The following is a 20,602-nucleotide window of genomic DNA, read 5'->3' as shown; positions in this document are numbered from 1 at the left end:
GCAGCGGATAGGCACTTGGTGCAGGAAGTGGCAACTGTCCCTTAACATGTAATGTATTGCGAATACATAGAAAGAAGGATCCTTTATTGTATGATTATATGATAGCGGAACAAACACTGGTAGCAGTTACTTCTGTAAAATATCTGGGAGTATGCGTGCGGAACGATTTGAAGTGGAATGATTATATAAAATTAATTGTTGGTAAGGCGGGTACCAGGTTGAGATTCATTGGGAGAGTGCTTAGAAAATGTAGTCCATCAACAAAGGAGGTGGCTTACAAAACACTCGTTCGACCTATACTTGAGTATTGCTCATCAGTGTGGCTTCCGTACCAGATCGGTTTGACGGAGGAGATAGAGAAGATCCGAAGAAGAGCGGCACGTTTCGTCACAGGGTTATTTGGTAACCGTGATAGCGCTACGGAGATGTTTAATTAACTCAAGTGGCAGACTCTGCAAGAGAGGCGCTCTGCATCGCGGTGTAGATTGCTCGCCAGGTTTCGAGAGGGTGCGTTTCTGGATGAGGTATCGAATATATTGCTTTCCCCTACTTATACCTCCCGAGGAGATCACGAATGTAAAATTAGAGAGATTAGAGTGCGCAAGGAGGCTTTCAGACAGTCGTTCTTCCCGCGAACCATACGCGACTGGAATAGGAAAGGGAGGTAATGACAGTGGCACGTAAAGTGCCCTCCGCCACACACCGTTGGGTGGCTTGCGGAGTATAAATGTAGATGTAGATGTAGATGGAGGCCCCTGAGACCAGGGTCACTTCTTGTCAGTGAAAGTCACTTTCAACCAGACAGGAACTGCAACTGTCTGTGAATGCAGGTCCACCTCAACCAGTTAGAACTGCGAAAAGAACATCGTGTCTCAAAGCTGCACATCTTCATTGGACTAAACAACACCGAAACTGGACAGTGACTAAGTTGGGGAGTATAGGGTGATCTGACAAATTGTGACTACGCGTTTTTTCAAATGATGCAGGGTGACGAGTGCTCCGACGATCCAACAAAGCCTTTAACGGTCAATATACGAAGGGTCAGGATGAAAGTGCATCTGTTATGTGTTTTGAGGTGGCTTTGTATCATTACTTGGGTCCATTCATACTGGTTATGTGAAGCAGGATGCTTATTTCAACATTTTCGGTGACCCAGTGTGCCCCTTCTTGCTGTGGACTGGCCGCTCTGCTCCCTTCTTCCAGAACGACAATAGCCGTGTTCACATGGCTGTAGCCGTACGTTCCTGGTTTGAAGAACACTCAAGCAACCATTCGCTCCTTGACTGACCCGCTAAATCATCCGACTTCATTTCCATTGAAAGTGTCAATGACTATTTGGAAATGTGGGTGAAAAATAGTCATCGTGATCCTCGCTGTATAGTAGATGCACGAGAGCTGATCGTCAATAAACTGAGTATGAACCGTCTGACGATACTTATCGACTCTCTTCCTCGCCGAATTCAGATCATTGTCAGGACAACAGATGGCGTTACACGGCGTTAGCGTGACAGGATCATTACGTTTGTGGCCGGTGAGCCTACGTATACGCAGTGTCTAAATCGTTTAAGTAGCACAACGGCTACAAGGAAAACTTGGCTACTGTCCGTATTGTAAGATGTGTTTTGTTATGCATGTTCTCATTGTCAGTCTTTCATTTTTTTTTCTAAACTTCTTTTGACTCTATTTTGAATTGCCTCAATGAGCAGCGCATATCAAATAAGGGAGTCGCACAAAAAGTTAATACGATGGCTAATAAAACATCTAAAGGAAGTAACTTCATACAGGGGTGTTGTGACTTTATTCCTGAGCGTACACAGGATAGACAGAAAAGAAATTGCCTGGAAAATATCTTGTAGCTGAAGCTAGGCAACCCAGCTTACTTATCCACATCCGGGGTAGATGATGGAAGATAGGATGAAGATGCATGAAATATTTTCAGGCCAGTTTCATTATATCTACCCTGTGTTTTATGTATGAAAATTTTACATTGGTGGTCAGTACATTGCTCTGGGGCAAAACAGGACGAAGTACTAAATTTAAAAAACTGGTTTGATTAAGCAAAATTTTAAAAGTGAATACGATTTGTGACGGATATAATTCAAATAGATGTCAAGAAAACTCAGTACTAAAAGTCTACAATGCCACTAGAATGTGAAAGTGAAGGTTGTTCCCGAATGTGGACCCAGTGGTGCATGGAAAAAAATTGCAGTAGTCTTATGATGAAATGAACGATGACTTATTCTACACAGTAGATTATATTAGCGTATTAAAGTACATTATACGCTTATTGTAGTTAAAATGACCAAAAACAAATAGAAATTAATTTTATTTCTCGAACAAATGCTGACTCTGTAATAAAAACCTATTGCCACCTACTGAGATGCAGAAAAAAACCAAAATGGTGCACAGGAAGTGCATAGTCTAAAGTACAGGTCATTTCGAAGTCTTTACGACAAACATCTAAGGGTGATAAATCACATCATGGGGAACAACTTTCGTTAGAGACAAAACTCAAATTTTATTTATGGCTGTCAATGAGCAGCCGTGGAGCACGTTTCACTAATAGAAACAATCAGTTGTCAGCTGCACAAATTTTTATTAAATTAACTTCTTGACTAGATTCGGTAAACTAATTTGTTATCCTCAAAAGATTATACAGTTAAGGTTACAGCGGAAAACAATCGTCAAGAAATCTCTGGACGATAGAGTCTTCCATTCAGATTTTTGCATAGAACTGTCAACCACTTAAAAAGTAAGGTAAAGTTAAATTTTCTACGTTATTTATTAAGTGCTTGACAATACTATGTAAAACGTTTTAACGGAGCTCTATCGTCCAGAGTTTGCTTGACGATTGTTTTCCAATGTACGATTAATTGTATGATCTCCTAAGGATGGCAAATTAATGGCCGAAACTAGTCAACAAGTTAATTTAACAAACATCTGTGCAGCTGCAAGCTGATTGTTTCTACTCTTAAAAAGACAAAACTTTCATTGACGCTTCCCAGAGACATCAGTCGTCGTTGAAGAAGCCTGAGAAACAGCTGGGCACAAGTGCTCTGCAACTTTAGTATGTTGTCTGTCATCCAGTCATTTGCTTTGCGTAAAAGGCATTATGCCGAGCAATACTGAAGCACCTCATTTGCTTCTAAAATATCTCGTTGTCCTTAGAGACTGTCATTCTTATAGTTTTCTGCTTAAACTCAGTTTATCAGTTTAGTGGGGTTGATAGAACGCCCCCGCGCGGGATTAGCCGAGCGGTTTTGGGCGCTGCAGTCATGGACTGTGCGGCTGGTCCCGGCGGAGGTTCGAATCCTCCCTCGGGAATGGGTGTGTGTGTTTGTCCTTAGGATAATTTAGGTAACGTAGTGTGTAAGCTTAGGGACTGATGACAAAAAATGGTTCAAATGGCTCTGAGCACTATGGGACTTAACAGCTATGGTCATCAGTCCCCTAGAACTTAGAACTACTTAAACCTAACTAACCTAAGGACAGCACACAACACCCAGCCATCACGAGGCAGAGAAAATCCCTGACCCCGCCGGGAATCGAACCCGGGAACCCGGGCGTGGGAAGCGAGAACGCTACCGCACGACCACGAGCTGCGGGCGACTGATGACATTAGCAGTTAGGTCCCATAAGATTTCACACACATTTCAACATTTTTGGTGTGTTCATAGCCAGAATTGCATGTGACCAGAAACGAAAATGAGAGCGAGCCATGTCTCGGCTGCCTGGTGGGTGATCATACACCTCCCATCGAGAACGCTGCAGGAACTTCTTCATTGCCCCTGCAGTGCACCGCCGAGAATTGTCATGGTGTAAGACACGCACGGTAGTTACCTGATATTGGGTTGAATGAAATCAGGCAAAATTTCTCGGCAGGCACCCACACATAGTGGGAGACGCTATTTTCTATGCATCTTTATGTGTCACTGAGCGTACGGGACTAGGAAGTGCAACGTAACGCGATCGACGTGCAAACCAGGGACACTGCTCAACATATACGAGCAGAGCTTCACCTTATATTCTCAGTGGTTTCCGTTTTGTGACCAGTCGGAATTTACTTTCTGGACACCCCTCGTAGTTCGAAGAAATCTCGTCGTCCCAGGGCCGGCGGTTTCTAAAAGGCGCCCAGTGACTCTGGGAAGCGTTCGAAAACGTTCTAACAAAAGTTGTTTCCCATGACGTGACCCCGAGACGTTTGTCGCAAAGACATCCGTTATGGCCTACGAGCACGCAGAGTCTTTAGATTATTCCCTCAGCTATAAAAAATAAAATAGGATGTAACGCATAAGCCAGTAAGGTATGACGAGGATATGATCGTCCTACGTATGGGCTTCCTGCTTACATCCTCCTGGTGCTACTCCTAGGCTGCATCAGAGACAAGCAAGTCTGTACGAAATCAGCGCTCACGCATTTTGCAGCAAAGAAAAGTAAGTGGCGGCGGACGGCGGTGGCGCCGAGAGGGTGTGGGGTGGGGTGTGGTGTGGTGCGGTGTGGTGCGAGGGGGAACCACTCAGACGTATGAGAACAGCGTCCGGCTCTCAGGCCGCTGCCGTACGTCTGCATTAGCCGGCGCCACTGGCTGGCTGCTGCTCCTTATACCGGGCGCGGGCGCGCCGCTGTAAATTGCCCCGCATTACTGCGCCACTTTCTTCCCCTGTACTCGCCGCCGCCGCTCTTTTCAAACTCCAGGCGCTCCTCCGGAGTTGCCTGCGGCGTTCCCCGGAGTGAGATATCCTGGCGGACGCGGAACAAGAGCCAGCTGCCTCAGCACTCTGCTTTTTTATCGCCCTTACTTCCGGCGCGGTTCGAGCAATCTAGAAGTCTCTCTCTCTTTTCTCTTCAGGTGGGGTAGCTGATCGACTTCACTGCAGCACTGAAACAAAAATGTAGTCACATATGTGGTAACGCGTTTACAGTTACCTTCCACTCTTTACGACGATCCGTAGATTATGTTTAAATCCAAAAAAGTGTGGTTAACACACAGATTTAAAAAAAGTTTTCCATCACCTCTGTTCCCAGAACTCCTGAAGATAGACGTTGACTGTGGATAATGTATCACAGACAAAGACCCTTTGACTGTTCAGAGATGTCACTAAACCCGCCCAAAGATGTAAACAACCATGCACGAGCAGCGCCTTTTAGGCGGAGGGGTCCGACAGCCAGTTCCCAGTTATTGTCCAGTGTAATGATTCTTTATTTACGTGACCATTACGGCACTCCAACCCCAACCTCGATACCAGTAATATCATACTACTTTTCTGCGAAGAAACAGACGTATTTTATGCTAATATTCACATTTGGTTTTATTAATGTATCGGTACTCAGATGTATCGATATATTACAGTGATATAATTCTTGTGTGTATTCATTTCTGTGAGACTGTCATAATCTTTGACTTACTTCTATCCGTGTTGCCGCGAATGCGCACAGAGCAGTCTTTGTTTCACTTTGCAGAAGTTAAGTTGTTATTTCGCTTTGTGTTTGGTTAAAGTGAAAATTAAATATATGAAGATTGATACAAAACTGTTTTGTTGATGATGTGACAATTAAGAAGAAGTATATGTAAGTTTACAAGAAGTTTAATAAAAATGTGGATCGTGGACACCAAGTCAAAAATAATTTCTACCATACCATTGTTCTGATCTGGGATTGTTTGATCATTAAAAATTTCCTGAAAAACGCATTTGTTAGGTCTTCAAATATTGCTAAAATACAGATCTGGACCTACTAACAGTCAAAGTGGAATCACCCTAGAATCAACAAGATGAGCCATAACAACTTCGACGAAATCTACGTGGGAATTCATTCAAGATAATTGTCAAAATTAATGACTTTTTTACAGTGACTTCATTATTTCCATTCTGACGATACCATCCACAATCAATAACTTTGTTGTTGCCCGATAAAGCGAACATATGCTGCGTGAGCAACATTATTAATCTGATTTCTAACCTACTTTGCAAGTGGTGGTATTGTTAGACCAGGAAGGAGGTACACGTCTCGTGTTGTCTATAGTTCATCCATGCCTAGACCGTCAACACCGCGTCCGCATTGTTACTTTGTGCCAGGAAGGGCACCCAAGAATGGAAGTGTCCAGGCGTCTCGGAGTGAACCAAAGCGATGTCGTTCGGACATGGAGTAGATACAGGGAGACGGGAACTCTCGATCATATGCCTAGCTCAGGCCGCCGGAGGGCTACTAATGCAGTGGATGACCACTACCTACGCATTAGGGGTCGGAGGAACCCTGACAACAGCGCCATCATGTTGAATAACGCTTTTCGTGCAGCCACAGGACGTCGTGTTAAAACTCAAAACTGTGTGCAATAGGCTGCATGAAGAGCAACTTCACTCCCGACGACCATGGCGAGGTCCGTCTTTGCAAACGTCGACCCATGCAGCGCGGTACAAATGGGCCCAACATTGCCGAATGGACCGCTCAGAATTGGCATAACGTTCTCTTCTCCGATGAATGTCCCATATGCATTCAACCAGGCAATTGTCGGAGACGTGTTTGGAGGCGGCCCGGTCAGGATGAACGCCTTAGACACACTGTCCAGCGTATGCAGCAAGGTGGAGGTTCCCTCCTGTTCAGGGATCGCTTTATGTGGGGCTGACGTACGCCGCTGGTGGTCATGGAAAGTGCCGTAACGGCTGTACGATACGTGAATACCATTCTCCGACCGATAATGCAAACATATCGGATCGTATTGGCAAGGCATTCGTCTTCAAGGACGACAATGCGCACCCCCATTGTGCACATCTTATGAACGACTTCCTTCAGGATAACGACATCGCTCGACTAGAGTGTCCAGCATGTTCTTCAGATATTAACCTTATCGAAAATGTCTGGGATAGATTGACAAGTGTTGTTTATGGACCACGTGGCCAACGAACCACTATGAGGGATCTACATAGAACCGCTGTTGAGGAGTGGGACAATCTAGACCAGCAGTGCCTCGATGAACTTGTGGATAGTATGCCACGACGAATACAGGCATGCATCAATTCAAGAGGACGTGCTACTGGATATTAGAGGTACCGGTGTGTACAGCAATCTGGAGCATCATCTCTGAAGGTCTCGCTGTATGGTGGTACAACATGCAAAGTGTGGTTTTAATGAGCAATAAAAAGGGCGGAAATGATGTTTATGTTGATATCTACTTCAATTTTCTGTACAGGTTCCGGAACTCTCGGAACCGATGTGATGCAAAACTTTTTTTGATGTGTGTAATTTACATTAGACGTAGCTTTAGCACGGAGCTTGATTGGAACATTTTTTAAAAAAATTATAAATTATCTTGAGCTATCGTTCAGGTTGGATCCATTCTAACCAACTTTCACTCCATCAGGAACCATTGTGTGGATCATTCTACTTATAAAAGAGCTATGAGAATTTAGGGCTCAGTAGCATAAGATGAAATAGTACTACCGGACTATTGAAACTCGGAAATTCCACAAATAAAGGAAACCGCGACGTTCATGAAATATACTTTAGCATGACTAATTCATTACCTAATTTGTGCAAGTTGTTTACTCCACTCTCCCCAACTGAAGGCATCATTATTTTACACACCTATCAGTAGACATTAATATGAGGTGATTCCACCCCTCACCTTTACGATGGCTTTAACTCTGCTGGCCGGCCGTGGTGGCCGAACGGTTCTAGGCGCTACAATCTGGAACCGCGCGACCGCTACGGTCGCAGGTTCGAATTCTGCCTCGGGCATGGGTGTGTGTGATGTCCTTAGGTTAGTTATATTTAAGTAGTTCTAAGTTCTAGGGGACTGATGACCTCAGAAGTTAAGTCCCATAGTACTCAGAGCCATTTGAACCATTTTAACTCTGCTGTTGACACTTTCAACGAGGTGTCTGAATTTACAAACTTCGAGCATGCTGGAATAATTGTAGGTCAGCAACTGCTGTTAATCAGTACAACAATAAGTTGCAAATTTCACTTTTTCTTTATTCTTTAGGTGAATAGTTTCGTTCCGGGACCCATTTCCAAATCATCGGAACACATAGTCAAAATGGTATTCCTGAAAACGCAAAAACCGTGTCAAAAAGGTATACGCATTATAAAGTGCAACGGACATACACACTGTCTGTTACGATTATATGAAAATGGTCATCGATTGAATAAAAATAGCGAAATCTGCATCTTTGGTTGGTTTTTTTCATTTTGGAGTCGGAGTATCTAGACAGGAATGGCAGCCCATTCTTCCTCGAGAAACTAAAGAATACAGTGGCGATGAACGCTGGGTTGGCGTCCCAACTCAACCAAGGAAGTTTCGTTGGGTTCAGATTGGCACTCTGGGCGGACAAGTGCAGTTCGGGAACGTAACTGTCCACAAACCATTGCCTCGCAGGTGCTGCTTTATGACAACTACACTGTCATGCTGCTACAGTCACGTATCCGAACTGTCCCTCTACTGTAAGTAGTGCACTATACTGTAAAATGTGTTCATATCCTTCCTCATTAACCGTTTTCATAAGTTTACCAAGAGGACAGCTTCCTAATCATGAGAATCATGCCCATACCGTAACACTGCCCCTTCAGAACTTTACTGTTGACAGTGCACACGATGGTAGAAGACGTTTTCTAAACATTTGCCAAGCCCAAGCCATTCCGTCAGACTGGTGCAGATTATAGAGTAATTTATCACTCAAGACTACTCGTTGCCAGTTGTCCACCGTCCAGTTATTTCGCCCTTTACACCACCTCAAGCATCGCTTAGCATGGACGATAGAATTGTGTGACTTATGAGGAGCTGCTCTACCGCTGTACTTCCTTCTTTTTAGCTCCCTACACACAGTCTCTATGCTAGTTGGACTGCCCTAACGCAGCAGTACTCGGCTTGCCACTGATCGGTAGACTTTCTCGGTGTTCTCCTGAGGAATATCGTGCCAAATTATGTCCAATTAGCGCCTCTAAATCCAGAGCTGGTTGCAGGTTCCTGCCCATAATGCTCCAAATTATCCCAGTTGAGGAAATATGATCCTGATGGTTGAAACGTCTCTGTGAAGTCGTTTCATCAGACGCTTGTCGAATTCGGTACAGCTTATTCACTTTACTACCCGATTTTAGGCCAGTTCATGAACTCTTCCAGAATGACTGAGCACTCAGATAAGGCTCATTGAATATTATATGTGTGTTTTAATGTGGGGTTTCGGTTTTGTTTTGTGGGAAATTCTGAGTTGGTCATCGTCTGCTGGGAGCAGACGATGTTGCTTCACGTTCGAAGGAGAGCACAGGATGAACAACTTAGGTTTCCAATACCTGAACAGAGAGGTTTACCTATCTTAGTCGAAGGCTGTTCAAAAATGGTTCAAATGGCTCTGAGCACTATGGGATTTAACATCTGAGGTCATAAGTTCCCTAGAACTTAGAACTACTTAAACCTAACTAACCTAAGGACATCACACATCCATGCCCGAGGCAGGATTCGAATCTGCGACCGTAGCGGTCGCGCGGTTCCAGACTGAACCGCCTAGAACCGCTCGGCCACACCGTCGAAGGCTGTGACAAAGGCTGTTTTTGTGTCTGAGGCTGGTGTCGGAGGCTACTCCTCTGGTAGCTTCCGCTGCACGGGGAGCTAGGTAATCTCGAAAGAGATAGCGGCAGTCTTGGGTGAGTACGGATCGTAGCTCTTAAGGGGGGTTTCAGGTGATAGGATGCAGGTTGAGTTAGGACTTCGTTATGTTTAGCTGTTGAAATACTTAAGAACTGAAGCGTGTGAAGCGAGTTATTTTTCCGAATGCGCCATAATTATATTGCTTTAAATAGGCGATTTTTGGGTGTTTGAGTGAAAAGTGTAGAAGTTACTTTGTTCATTGTGAACAACAATGAACTAGAATTTCAAACGGTAAGTCTGATTAGGAAAAGCAGGTTACGATCACTTCAGCCGTACGTGAGTGTAATACTGTGTCGAAGCGGGTATGATTTTTAATGATTTTTAATCTTACATTTTGTGGAAGTTGCTTTTGTCTTTGTGTGTCGATTTTGTGCCACCTGTTTGGTAATCAGTTACCCTTCTGGTCCACCACGGAACCGCAATAGGCTTTATTTTAACAGTTTGTTTGTTTAATGAGCTATAATTTCAGCAAGAATATCTGTTCTTTCGTGCTCTTTCTACAAAGCAGGACAACAGCTTGATCCTGAATGCACCACGTGCTCTAGTTCGGCCGTTTGCATGCATCAGACGCAGTTAGTATGTTGAATAATTATCGCACAACCTCGTGCATTGGTTAAACCTCTGTCCAGAATAGTGCATGCGTAGAATCGTAATGCGAATCTCACTGACAAGGGGAGGCCGCCAGTTGTGAGTTTCAGATTCGATTCATACTGCGCATAATAAAAGCTCATGGCCAGAGGTGTAATGTGGCAAAGCACCAAGATGCACTTCTCAGCCGTTGTCGAGAAAATCGACACTTAAAAGAAACCGTTGCGGTGAAATAATCTCTACGATTAATGATTTCCTACAGCGTCGTGGCGCGGCGGTAAGCGCTCGGGTTCATAATCCGAAGGTCGCCGGATCGAATCTCGCGCCATGCAATTTTTTTTATTATTGGTTTTTTGTAATTCAAATATATATATATATATATATATATATATATATATATATATATATATATATACCATTAATGAATTGCTTATGCATGTTGGTGAAGTCGGATCGCTCTCCAATTGTACCGCCTCCATTTTTGCGTTTGTTTAACATGGTGTACCAAAGCTCTCCCGTCCGCACTGATTTTCGACGATGTTATAAGTTGCGCTAGGGACCGCATCTACCTTCTTTCGAAGTTAGCAGGCAACTACGCTGTTATGCGGCGGCTCGTTTCGGCCCATTCAACATCTGTCCAAGTGTAACGAGCGAGTAACGGAGTTTATATTTCATACCGGCCACAGCAAATTTGTGTTCGTGGGGTCTCTATTCTAATTCGAACGTTTGACTTACGCTATACGTATTCGTTTCGGAATATCGTTTCTACGACTTTCAACAACCTATTATATGCATAATTGTTGCAACTGATTGCCGGGAATTATATACAGGGTGTTATAAAAAGGTACGGCCAAACTTTCAGGAAACATTCCTCACACACAAATAAAGAAAAGATGTTATGTGGACAAGTGTCCGGAAACGCTTAATTTCCATGTTAGAGCTCATTTTAGTTCTTCCACCTACGCTCAATGGAGCACGTTATCATGATTTCATACGGGATACTCTACCTGTGCTGCTAGAACGTCTGCCTTTACAAGTACGACACAACATGTGGTTCATGTACGATGAAGCTCCTGCACATTTCAGTCGAAGTGTTCGTACGCTTCTCAAGAACAGATTCGGTGACCGATGGGTTGGTGGAGGCGGACCAATTCCGTTGCCTCCACGCTCTCCTGACCTCAACCCTCTTGACTTTCATTTATGGGGGCATTTGAAAGCTCTTGTCTACGCATCCCCGGTACCAAATGTAGAGACTCTTCGTGCTCGTATTGTGGACGGCTGTGATACAATACGCCATTCACCAGGGCTGCATCAGCGCATCAGGGATTCCATGCGACGGAGGGTGGATGCATGTATCCTCGCTAACGGAGGACATTTTGAACAATTCCTGTAACAAAGTGTTTGAAGTCACGCTGGTACGTTCTGTTGCTGTGTGTTTCCATTCCATGATTAATGTGATTTGAAGAGAAGTAATAAAATGAGCTCTAACATGGAAAGTAATCGTTTCTGGACACATGTCCACATAACATATTTTCTTTCTTTGTGTGTGAGGAATGTTTCCTGAAAGTTTGGCCGTACCTTTTTGTAACACCATATATATATATATATATATATATATATATATATATATATATATATATATATATATATTTTTTTTTTGAATTAAAAAAAAACAAATACTAAAAAAGAAGGTTGAATGGCGCGAGAATCGATCCGGCGACCTTCGGATTACGAACCCGAGCGCTTACCGCTGCACCACGACGCTGTAGAAAATTATTAATCGTAGAGAGTATTTCACCGCAACGGTTTCTTTTAACCGTCGATTTTCTCGACAACGACTGAGAAGTACATCTTGGTGCTTTGCCACATTACACCTCTGTCCATGAGCTTTTATTATGCGCAGTATGAATCGAATCTGAATTTCACAATTGGCGCCCTCCCCTTGTGAGATATTTTTACGGTATGAATGCAAAGGAGATGATAGTATCATTGTCTCTCACCCCCGTTTTCTGTGTTTCTTCTCGCTGTAGTTAAATTGTGCTCAGTTACATTTTCACGTAATTCTTATTTAAATATTTCTAGTCAGGCACCAGTTATGTTTAGATAGGTTGTGCAACCAAATACTTAGATACAATAAATAATCTACGTGAAAGGTAAATTCTATGTTGTTGATCTTACCCACTTACTCCGATTTCCAATCCTGAATTAATCAAGTTGCTTCATGCACGACGTGGAGTGCTATTTATCTGGCTACTTAAAGAAATTTGCATACTTTAAATTATTAAAGAATTTAACTAATAATTTTCCAGTTCCATTTTTTTTTTAATGTTTAGGGAGGGCTTGGGCTGGTGGTGACCCTGAATTTCTGAATTTTTATCATTATTTGTGTGAGAGAAACAGCTTGAAATGCGAGATAACGTCGTAAAGATAGTAATACGTCACATGGTGAAGGTATGGAATGGAGCAGTAGAAATTCTCGCCATGTGCGGGCGGACATTACCTTGCTGAAATGTAAGCCCAGGATAGCTTGCATTGAATGTCAACAAAAGGGGGCGTAGAAGATCATCGACTTACCGCTGTGCTGTAAAGGTGCCGCGGATGACAACCAAACTGGTCCTACTGTGAACCAAAATGGCACCCCAAATCACCATTCCTGGATGTCGGACCAAATGGCGGCCGGCAGTATAGTGGCACCTCACCGCTGTTTGGGGTGTCTCCAAACACTTCGGCCTGATGTCTCATTGACTGGAACAGAATTGTCATCAGTAATGAGTCTCGATTCGAATTGAGCCCCAATGACTAGCGAAATCCCAGCCTTTATTGACTGGGAATTGGTGTCCTAAGAACTACGCAGACTGTCATTTTTACTAGTGACGCAACTATAATTTTTTATATATTGCCCAAGGGGATGAACCTAATTAGTTTGTTCGCCCTGAACTTTGTTTTTCCCAGTGATTGCAGCGCTCTAATCACTCGCGAGAGTGCGAACGGATAAATTCGTTAAGAACTCCGATATTTGGAGACATTTTGAAGGCACGAACTGGAAATTGTCATGAAATAACATAGAGCGTTAGCTGTCTGTGGTTTTCGACATTCTTATCAAGCAGTATTGCTGCGAGTTATTCGAAGAAAATTTTAAGCCGTTTGCTTCTTCGAAGAAAAATAACTGCTAACCCTGACTGGTACGTGGAACTAGTAGGTTTACGCTGATAATGATCTTTGTCAGCGGAATATATGACACAATACTGACGGTTTACACTATAGTGTTTTGTATAAGTCTTTGTAACCAGTGGTTCTTCCTTATACACCGTGATTTATATTTAAATGCATTCACCCACACCCATACATAAGTTACCTGTTAGATTCTAAATTCAGTTGGTAGGTTGTCGCAAATTTTTGTGGCTAAATACCTGATTCATTTTTGTGCCATGTTAAGGAAGATTGATGATTAGTGTAAAGAAATTCTCTTAAAACTCGTGATGACTGGGTGTTGTGTGATGTCCTTAGGTTAGTTAGATTTAAGTAGTTCTAAGTTCTAGGGGACTGATGACCATAGATGTGAAGTTGGTTGGTTGGTTGGTTGTTTCGGGGAAGGAGACCAGACAGCGAGGTCATCGGTCTCATCGGATTAGGGAAGGACGGGGAAGGAAGTCGGCCGTGCCCTTTGAAAGGAACCATCCCGGCATTTGCCTGGAGCGATTTAGGGAAATCACGGAAAACCTAAATCAGGATGGCCGGACGCGCGATTGAACCGTCGTCCTCCCGAATGCGAGTCCAGTGTCTAACCACTGCGCCACCTCGCTCGGTAGATGTTAAGTCCCATACTGCTCAGAGCCATTTGAACCATTTCTTTCTCTTAAAATTATTGTAATGATGAATGTTACTCTTGTTCTAGAATTGCAGTTGAGCATTGAAAACAAACTTTATACAGTAGTAAACGTACTGTGAGGCTGTTATTATGACTAACGTTTAATGAGATGTCTCCAAGAGGTTCTAGACTGGACACCACATATCCTTATTACGCGCTCCTGTGCGACAAATACTTCCTTCTCTAAAAAGAGTTACCAAAGAAAATGATGCCATAACGAATTGGTGAACGAATGCAGAGAAACTATGTTAGCTTCTTGAAATTTTCACCAACAACGCCTGTATTGTCCGTTACGAAAGAGTTGCAGAGCTTGTAAGATTAACATCTGTAACATGTGAAGCACGATTGCGGTTCTTATCAGCAGGTAATTGCGCATTACATTTTTACGTATAATTCAGTCAAAATATATCTAAACTCGCAAATATTGTAACGATTTTGATTGCAATGTCGTTAGACATTCGTCTTTTTGAGGAAAATTATATTTCCCTTCACAAAGCTGCGCCAGCTGTTCTTGCCTTCCCAGACCACGGGGACTACAGCTGTGGAGCAGCTGACGCAGCGTCGTCCACATGTGAAGTAAGACTTCTCTCACACAGGCGATAGATCGAAATCTGTTACAAAATTTATTGTTCTCCTCGTAGATTTGAACTTATAATACGAACTCCCTTAGTCAAATGATTGTTGTCCACACCAAAACAGTTTGGCAACATCATTTTTTTCTTTTGCCTGCTCTCAACTGCGACGCTTCAGCAAAACTCATCCTCTTCGCGTTTCACTATCGCTCCCACTGCATGCGTGCAACCACACCCTTGCACGATGCAAACTATAATCTAGTTTTTTTTCCCTCAGTACTTACTTCTACTACGGTCTACCATACTCTGTTCTCTATGATTTTCATTACCCACAAATCAAGAAATGAGAACAGATATTTATTCGCATACACACACACACACCCACACCCACACGCACGCACGCACGCACGCACGCACAATGAGTAAAAGCAGTATTATAAATACTATGTTCAGGTAAGGTTTCCGGAGAAACGCGAGCAGCAGCGGCAACTTGAAACAACGCTGTCGTTGGAAAGTCGTACAATGTTGCTGTGTATTGAGGCAGATTTCCTAGAACCAGCGCTCGGTGCCAGAGCGGAGCGTGGGATGTAGAGAGACCCGGCCCTTCATGCTTCTTGGAACACCTGAGACTCGAATGATTATGGACTGTTGTCGCTTCGCCCGATATGCAACTCCATATATAGGACGCAGCAGCCCTACCAATGTCCGCTAACATATCATCCGCACTGTTTCGCAGCTCCAGGTCATACAGAACACTCGTCCTTCTCACTGTGCACTAATCTCCCATATGATCAGAAGCATCCCCATAGCAAACTTTTGAAATAGCAAGTAGAACGCAGAATAGAAGCCAAATTCGTCGCAGTGAATGAACGTCGTATATACTCGCTAGTTCCGCGTTTAAATGTGGGAAGATAAAACTTACAGGACAGGAGGGTTGGAACATTAGTGAATGAATTTAGGTCTTGGACCATACTGCCTGTTTAAAAAGTTCATTATTTTGGTGTGATTCACTATTGCTAACTTCCAGTAAAAGCACGCAAATCGTGACACCTCATATTGCAGAACCTATGTTGAATGCAGAGGAAGCGTATTCTTTCAACTGAGTTCATGTCGTTCTTTTGTCTTTCCACTCTACAGCTCTGCGTACTGCTTACACTCAACATCCTCGATAACAGTTTGCTCATAATACCTCAAATGCAACCCACCAGTAGAATGTCCCGTAAGACTTCCGTTCCAGTGTATTACTTGAAACCTCCGGACGCTTTAGCTTCCGCTTTTACAGATATTCATTTTCCCTATCGCACATACCCATTGTAATAAGTTTCTTGTTATATAGTAATTTTGACTGGAAGAAAGGTAAAATAGAAATATAGTAAAATGTTATTTATGGATTCGTTAACTTATGTAGTTGCTTGATTGGCTGAAGCTAGATTTGTTTTATTTATTTATTTCTGTACAATTTCAGGCACCAGTTTGAACAGGGGAGGGGATGGTTTATCTATCATAAGACTCAAGGAATTTGTTATACGTGCTGAACTTCACGTCAGCCGTTGAAATGTAGTACAAAGAAAGAACTGGGTTGAAACTTGAACCGTAGTGTAATATTTTTTCCATAATTTGAGAGGCTTTCTCTGACAGTTACAATCGCAGAAATTCCGATTACACGTTGCTTGTTATGGGCGGAATTTGTTCAAATATCATCTTTGTGCGGCGTAAGTTCGTTGGAACGTGTAGGAGAACCGTTTAGACTGGCCACAACTGTTATCACTTGTTTTTTATCAGCGAAACGATTACCATGCTAAGGCCCGAGGGACTGCGGCGTGGCAAGACCAGCAAGTACACATTGTAAAACGTCCATCAGTCACGTTGCAGAGCAATGAAGAACTAAATTAAACACACCTATCTAGTAGTCTGTAGCATTCAGTTTCTGCCAGATGACAACAACGTTTTCATGACGTGTACATTAGGAGACAACGCAATTGCTGGAGAACCGTCCCGGTCCGTAAGTACCCAAATTCCACCCCCAATCCATGGAAATTTTCGGCATGAGTGACCAAAGCACGTCCATGTCGCTCGACTGCTAAACTATATATTGATCAGGTCAGAACAAGTGTCATATAAGCACACTTAAGTCCGATGTTTGTTCCTCAAACCATTACGACGCGATTCAGAGGCGATGGAGTGGTGAATTGTAGTTTCCCGGATCATTTATTCAGGAAGGGCTGATGAGACAACTATTTCGCTCTATATAAACATCCCACATATGAGTTTACCGCCATCAAATGCGATCACTACGCACTATTGGAGGATCGCATGCGATGTATTCGCAACCGGCTATTGGCGACTGCTATCGGGAACTGACCCACATAAATCCATGTGACATTTTCAAGGTGCCGAGAGCACTACAGTTATGTTCCTTCTCGTGTCCGAGGGGCGTTCATTTAGTAATACAACAATTATTTTTCTGAAGAAATGTTGGTTTTATACAGGATTCCATGTTTTGGCTACAAAACTCAATTTTTCAACATAATCTCTGTTCAGTGCCAGATCCCCAAGCAACCTTACTGCACGGTCTCTAGGCCCGCGTGATACCATTCTATTGGTCGACGTCGGAGCCAAGGTCTTACTGTATTAATAACACCACCTTCATTAAGTATTGTTTCCCATAAAATGCGTATTTCATCCGCGCAAACACATAGGAGTCGGAAGGTGCAAGATCCAGGCTATAGAGTACATGAGGAAAAACAGTCCAATGAAGTTTTATGAGCTTCTCTAGGAAGCGCTGACTCCTGTGAGTCCTTGCGTCATAGAGAAAAAGAAGTTCATTTCCATTTTTGTGTTGACGATCACGCTGAAGTTGTTTCGTCAGTTTCCTGAGGATAGCATAACACACTTCAGAGTTCATCGTTGCACCGCGAGGAAGAACATCAAACAGAATAATCTCTTCAGAGTCCCAGATGACCGTCGGCAAGATTTTACCGGCTGAGGGTGCATCTTTGACTTCTTCTTCGGAGGAGATGTGATGTAGAGCCACTCTATACATTGCCGTTTGTTTCCGCTTCGAAGTGATGACATGTTTCGTCGTCCGTCGCAAAGTTCGACAAAAAAATTGTCACGTTCAGGCTCGTAGCGATTTCGCACATTTTACTTCGTTGCTCTATATAGTCTTCTGTTACGCGGCGAGGAACCCAGCTGGTGGACGGGTGTGTCAGCACCACTAACAGAGACGGCCAGTTCAGCAGTGAGAAGTTTGTTTGTCATACGTCGGTCACCACAAATGAGCGTGTCCGCACGTTCCAACATTACAGGAGTTACAGCTATGTGCGGTCGCCGTGAGATCGGACATGTTTGCGGGGCCTTGTTGTGAAGATGACAGACGCCCCGCCCAACGACTCGCCATGCTTTTGTTCACTGCCAGGTCTCCGTAGACATTCTCCAAACTTCTATGAATATCTGCGACGTTTTGGGTTTCCGCCAAAAGAAACTCAATGACAGACCTTTCGATTCTAAAATGGCCGAAAAAATAAAAGCTGTACTGCTTATTTAACATCTCTCGTATTAATGTCTGTGGCCAGACGTGGAATGTGAGGAAGATACGTGATGAGACAGGATTTTAGATTCAATTGTGACGCTGCTCTGCGTTGTATGACACTCAGCTGTTATTCTACATCTACATCTACATTTATACTCCGCAAGCCACCCAAAGGTGTGTGGCGGAGGGCATTTTACGTGCCACTGTCATTACCTCCCTTTCCTGTTCCAGTCGCGTATGGTTCGCGGGAAGAACGACTGTCTGAAAGCCTCCGTGCGCGCTCTAATCTCTCTAATTTTACGTTCGTGATCTCCTCGGGAGGTATAAGTAGGGGGAAGCAATATATTCGATACCTCATCCAGAAACGCACCCTCTCGAAACCTGGCGAGCAATCTACACCGCGATGCAGAGCGCCTCTCTTGCAGAGTCTGCCACTTAAACATCTCCGTAACGCTATCACGGTTACCAAATAACCCTGTGACGAAACGCGCTGCTCTTCTTTGGATCTTCTCTATCTCCTCCGTCAAACCGATCTGGTACGGATCCCACACTGATGAGCAATACTCAAGTATAGGTCGAACGAGAGTTTTGTAAGCCACCTCCTTTGTTGATGGACTACATTTTCTAAGCACTCTCCCAATGAATCTCAACCTGGTACCCGCCTTACCAACAATTAATTTTATATGATCATTCCACTTCAAATCGTTCCGCACGCATACTCCAAGATATTTTACATAAGTAACTGCTACCAGTGTTTGTTCCGCTATCATATAATCATACAATAAAGGATCCTTCTTTCTATGTATTCGCAATACATTACATTTGTCTATGTTAAGGGACAGTTGCCACTCCCTGCACCAAGTGCCTATCCGCTGCAGAGCTTCCTGCATTTCGCTACAATTTTCTAATGCTGCAACTTCTCTGTATACTACAGCATCATCCGCGAAAAGCCGCATGGAACTTCCGACACTATCTACTAGGTCATTTATATATATTGTGAAAAGCAATGGTCACATAACACTCCCCTGTGGCACGACAGAGGTTACTTTAACGTCTGTAGACGTCTCTCCATTGATAACAACATGCTGTGTTCTGTTTGCTAAAAACTCTTCAATCCAGCCACACAGCTGGTCTGATATTCCGTAGGCTCTTACTTTGTTTATCAGGCGACAGTGCGGAACTGTATCGGACGCCTTCCGGAAGTCAAGAAAAATAGCATCTACCTGGGTGCCTGTATCTAATATTTTCTGGGTCTCATGAACAAATAAAGCGAGTTGGGTCTCACACGATCGCTGTTTTCGGAATCCATGTTGTGTCCAGTAGTAAACTATCAATGTGTTCGCTGCTGCTTGGTCTGTCTGTGCCACCGTTACAATCAACGATTACTGAATACGATCCCCATCATCATGTTGCTGTTTCCCACGCTACTTAGCACTGGTGACAACTGTTATTTCAAAATCATGGACTTGTGCTACGCTCGGCACGTTTGGTCAGGCCGAGCGCCTACCTAAACGATTTCATCGATGCCCCATGCGAATGGCATTTACGACAAGACCACGGTCAAATGCACTGATAAGGAGCGTCTGGCCGATCCTATTCTTGACTTTCACGGCGTCGGGCTCTTCGAAGCCTGACAGGCATTCTTCCGTTATCTATTGCGACAGGTGCAACATAAAAATTATCAGCAAATTTGCGCATGAACGTATTTCACTAGCACATGCAATGCGATTGTACTGTAGAAGTTACGCCTAGGAGACAGTTATAATAGGACTCGACTCTACAAATATGAACCTCACCTTCGAACAATTTTGTAATCCTAAACAAAGCGTCATAGAGCGTGGGTGCTTTATTTCAAATGAAATTCATAGCATGATGCATTTAAAGTTGTAGTGCTACGAATAACATTGAGTTAGAGGCATGGCACATCAATTACTAATCATTGAACAGCAAGAGTGTTTTTTTGTATTTATTCTTGGTGTTCATTTCAGTTCAGCCATCATCAGATCAACATATCAGTGATGAGGTCGCAGCATTGATGAAGTAGTACCTTATACACTAATCAGCCGTAACATTATAACCACTGACCTATCGACATAAGTCCGTCCAGGCTATAGCAGCGTCACCTGATGAGGAATGACAACTAGTCAGACTCACAAGTAGTATGTAGTATCAGCGAGTTTGATATCCCTGTGCAGAATGGGGAAGGCACGCGATCTATCTGAGTTTGACCGAGGGCAGTTGTGATGGCCCGGAGGCTCAGCACGAGCATTTCGGAAACTGCACGACTTGTCTCGTGTTCGAGAAGTGACGTGGTGAGCGGCTTCAACACGTGACAAAACCAAGGTGAAACCACGTCCTGACAACTGTGTGTTTGGGCGGCCACCCCTCATTACAGATGTCGG

This window comes from Schistocerca serialis, chromosome 1, assembly GCF_023864345.2.
Source record: "Schistocerca serialis cubense isolate TAMUIC-IGC-003099 chromosome 1, iqSchSeri2.2, whole genome shotgun sequence".
Lineage (NCBI taxonomy): Eukaryota > Metazoa > Arthropoda > Insecta > Orthoptera > Acrididae > Schistocerca > Schistocerca serialis.
Note: the sequence above shows the minus strand (reverse complement) of the source record.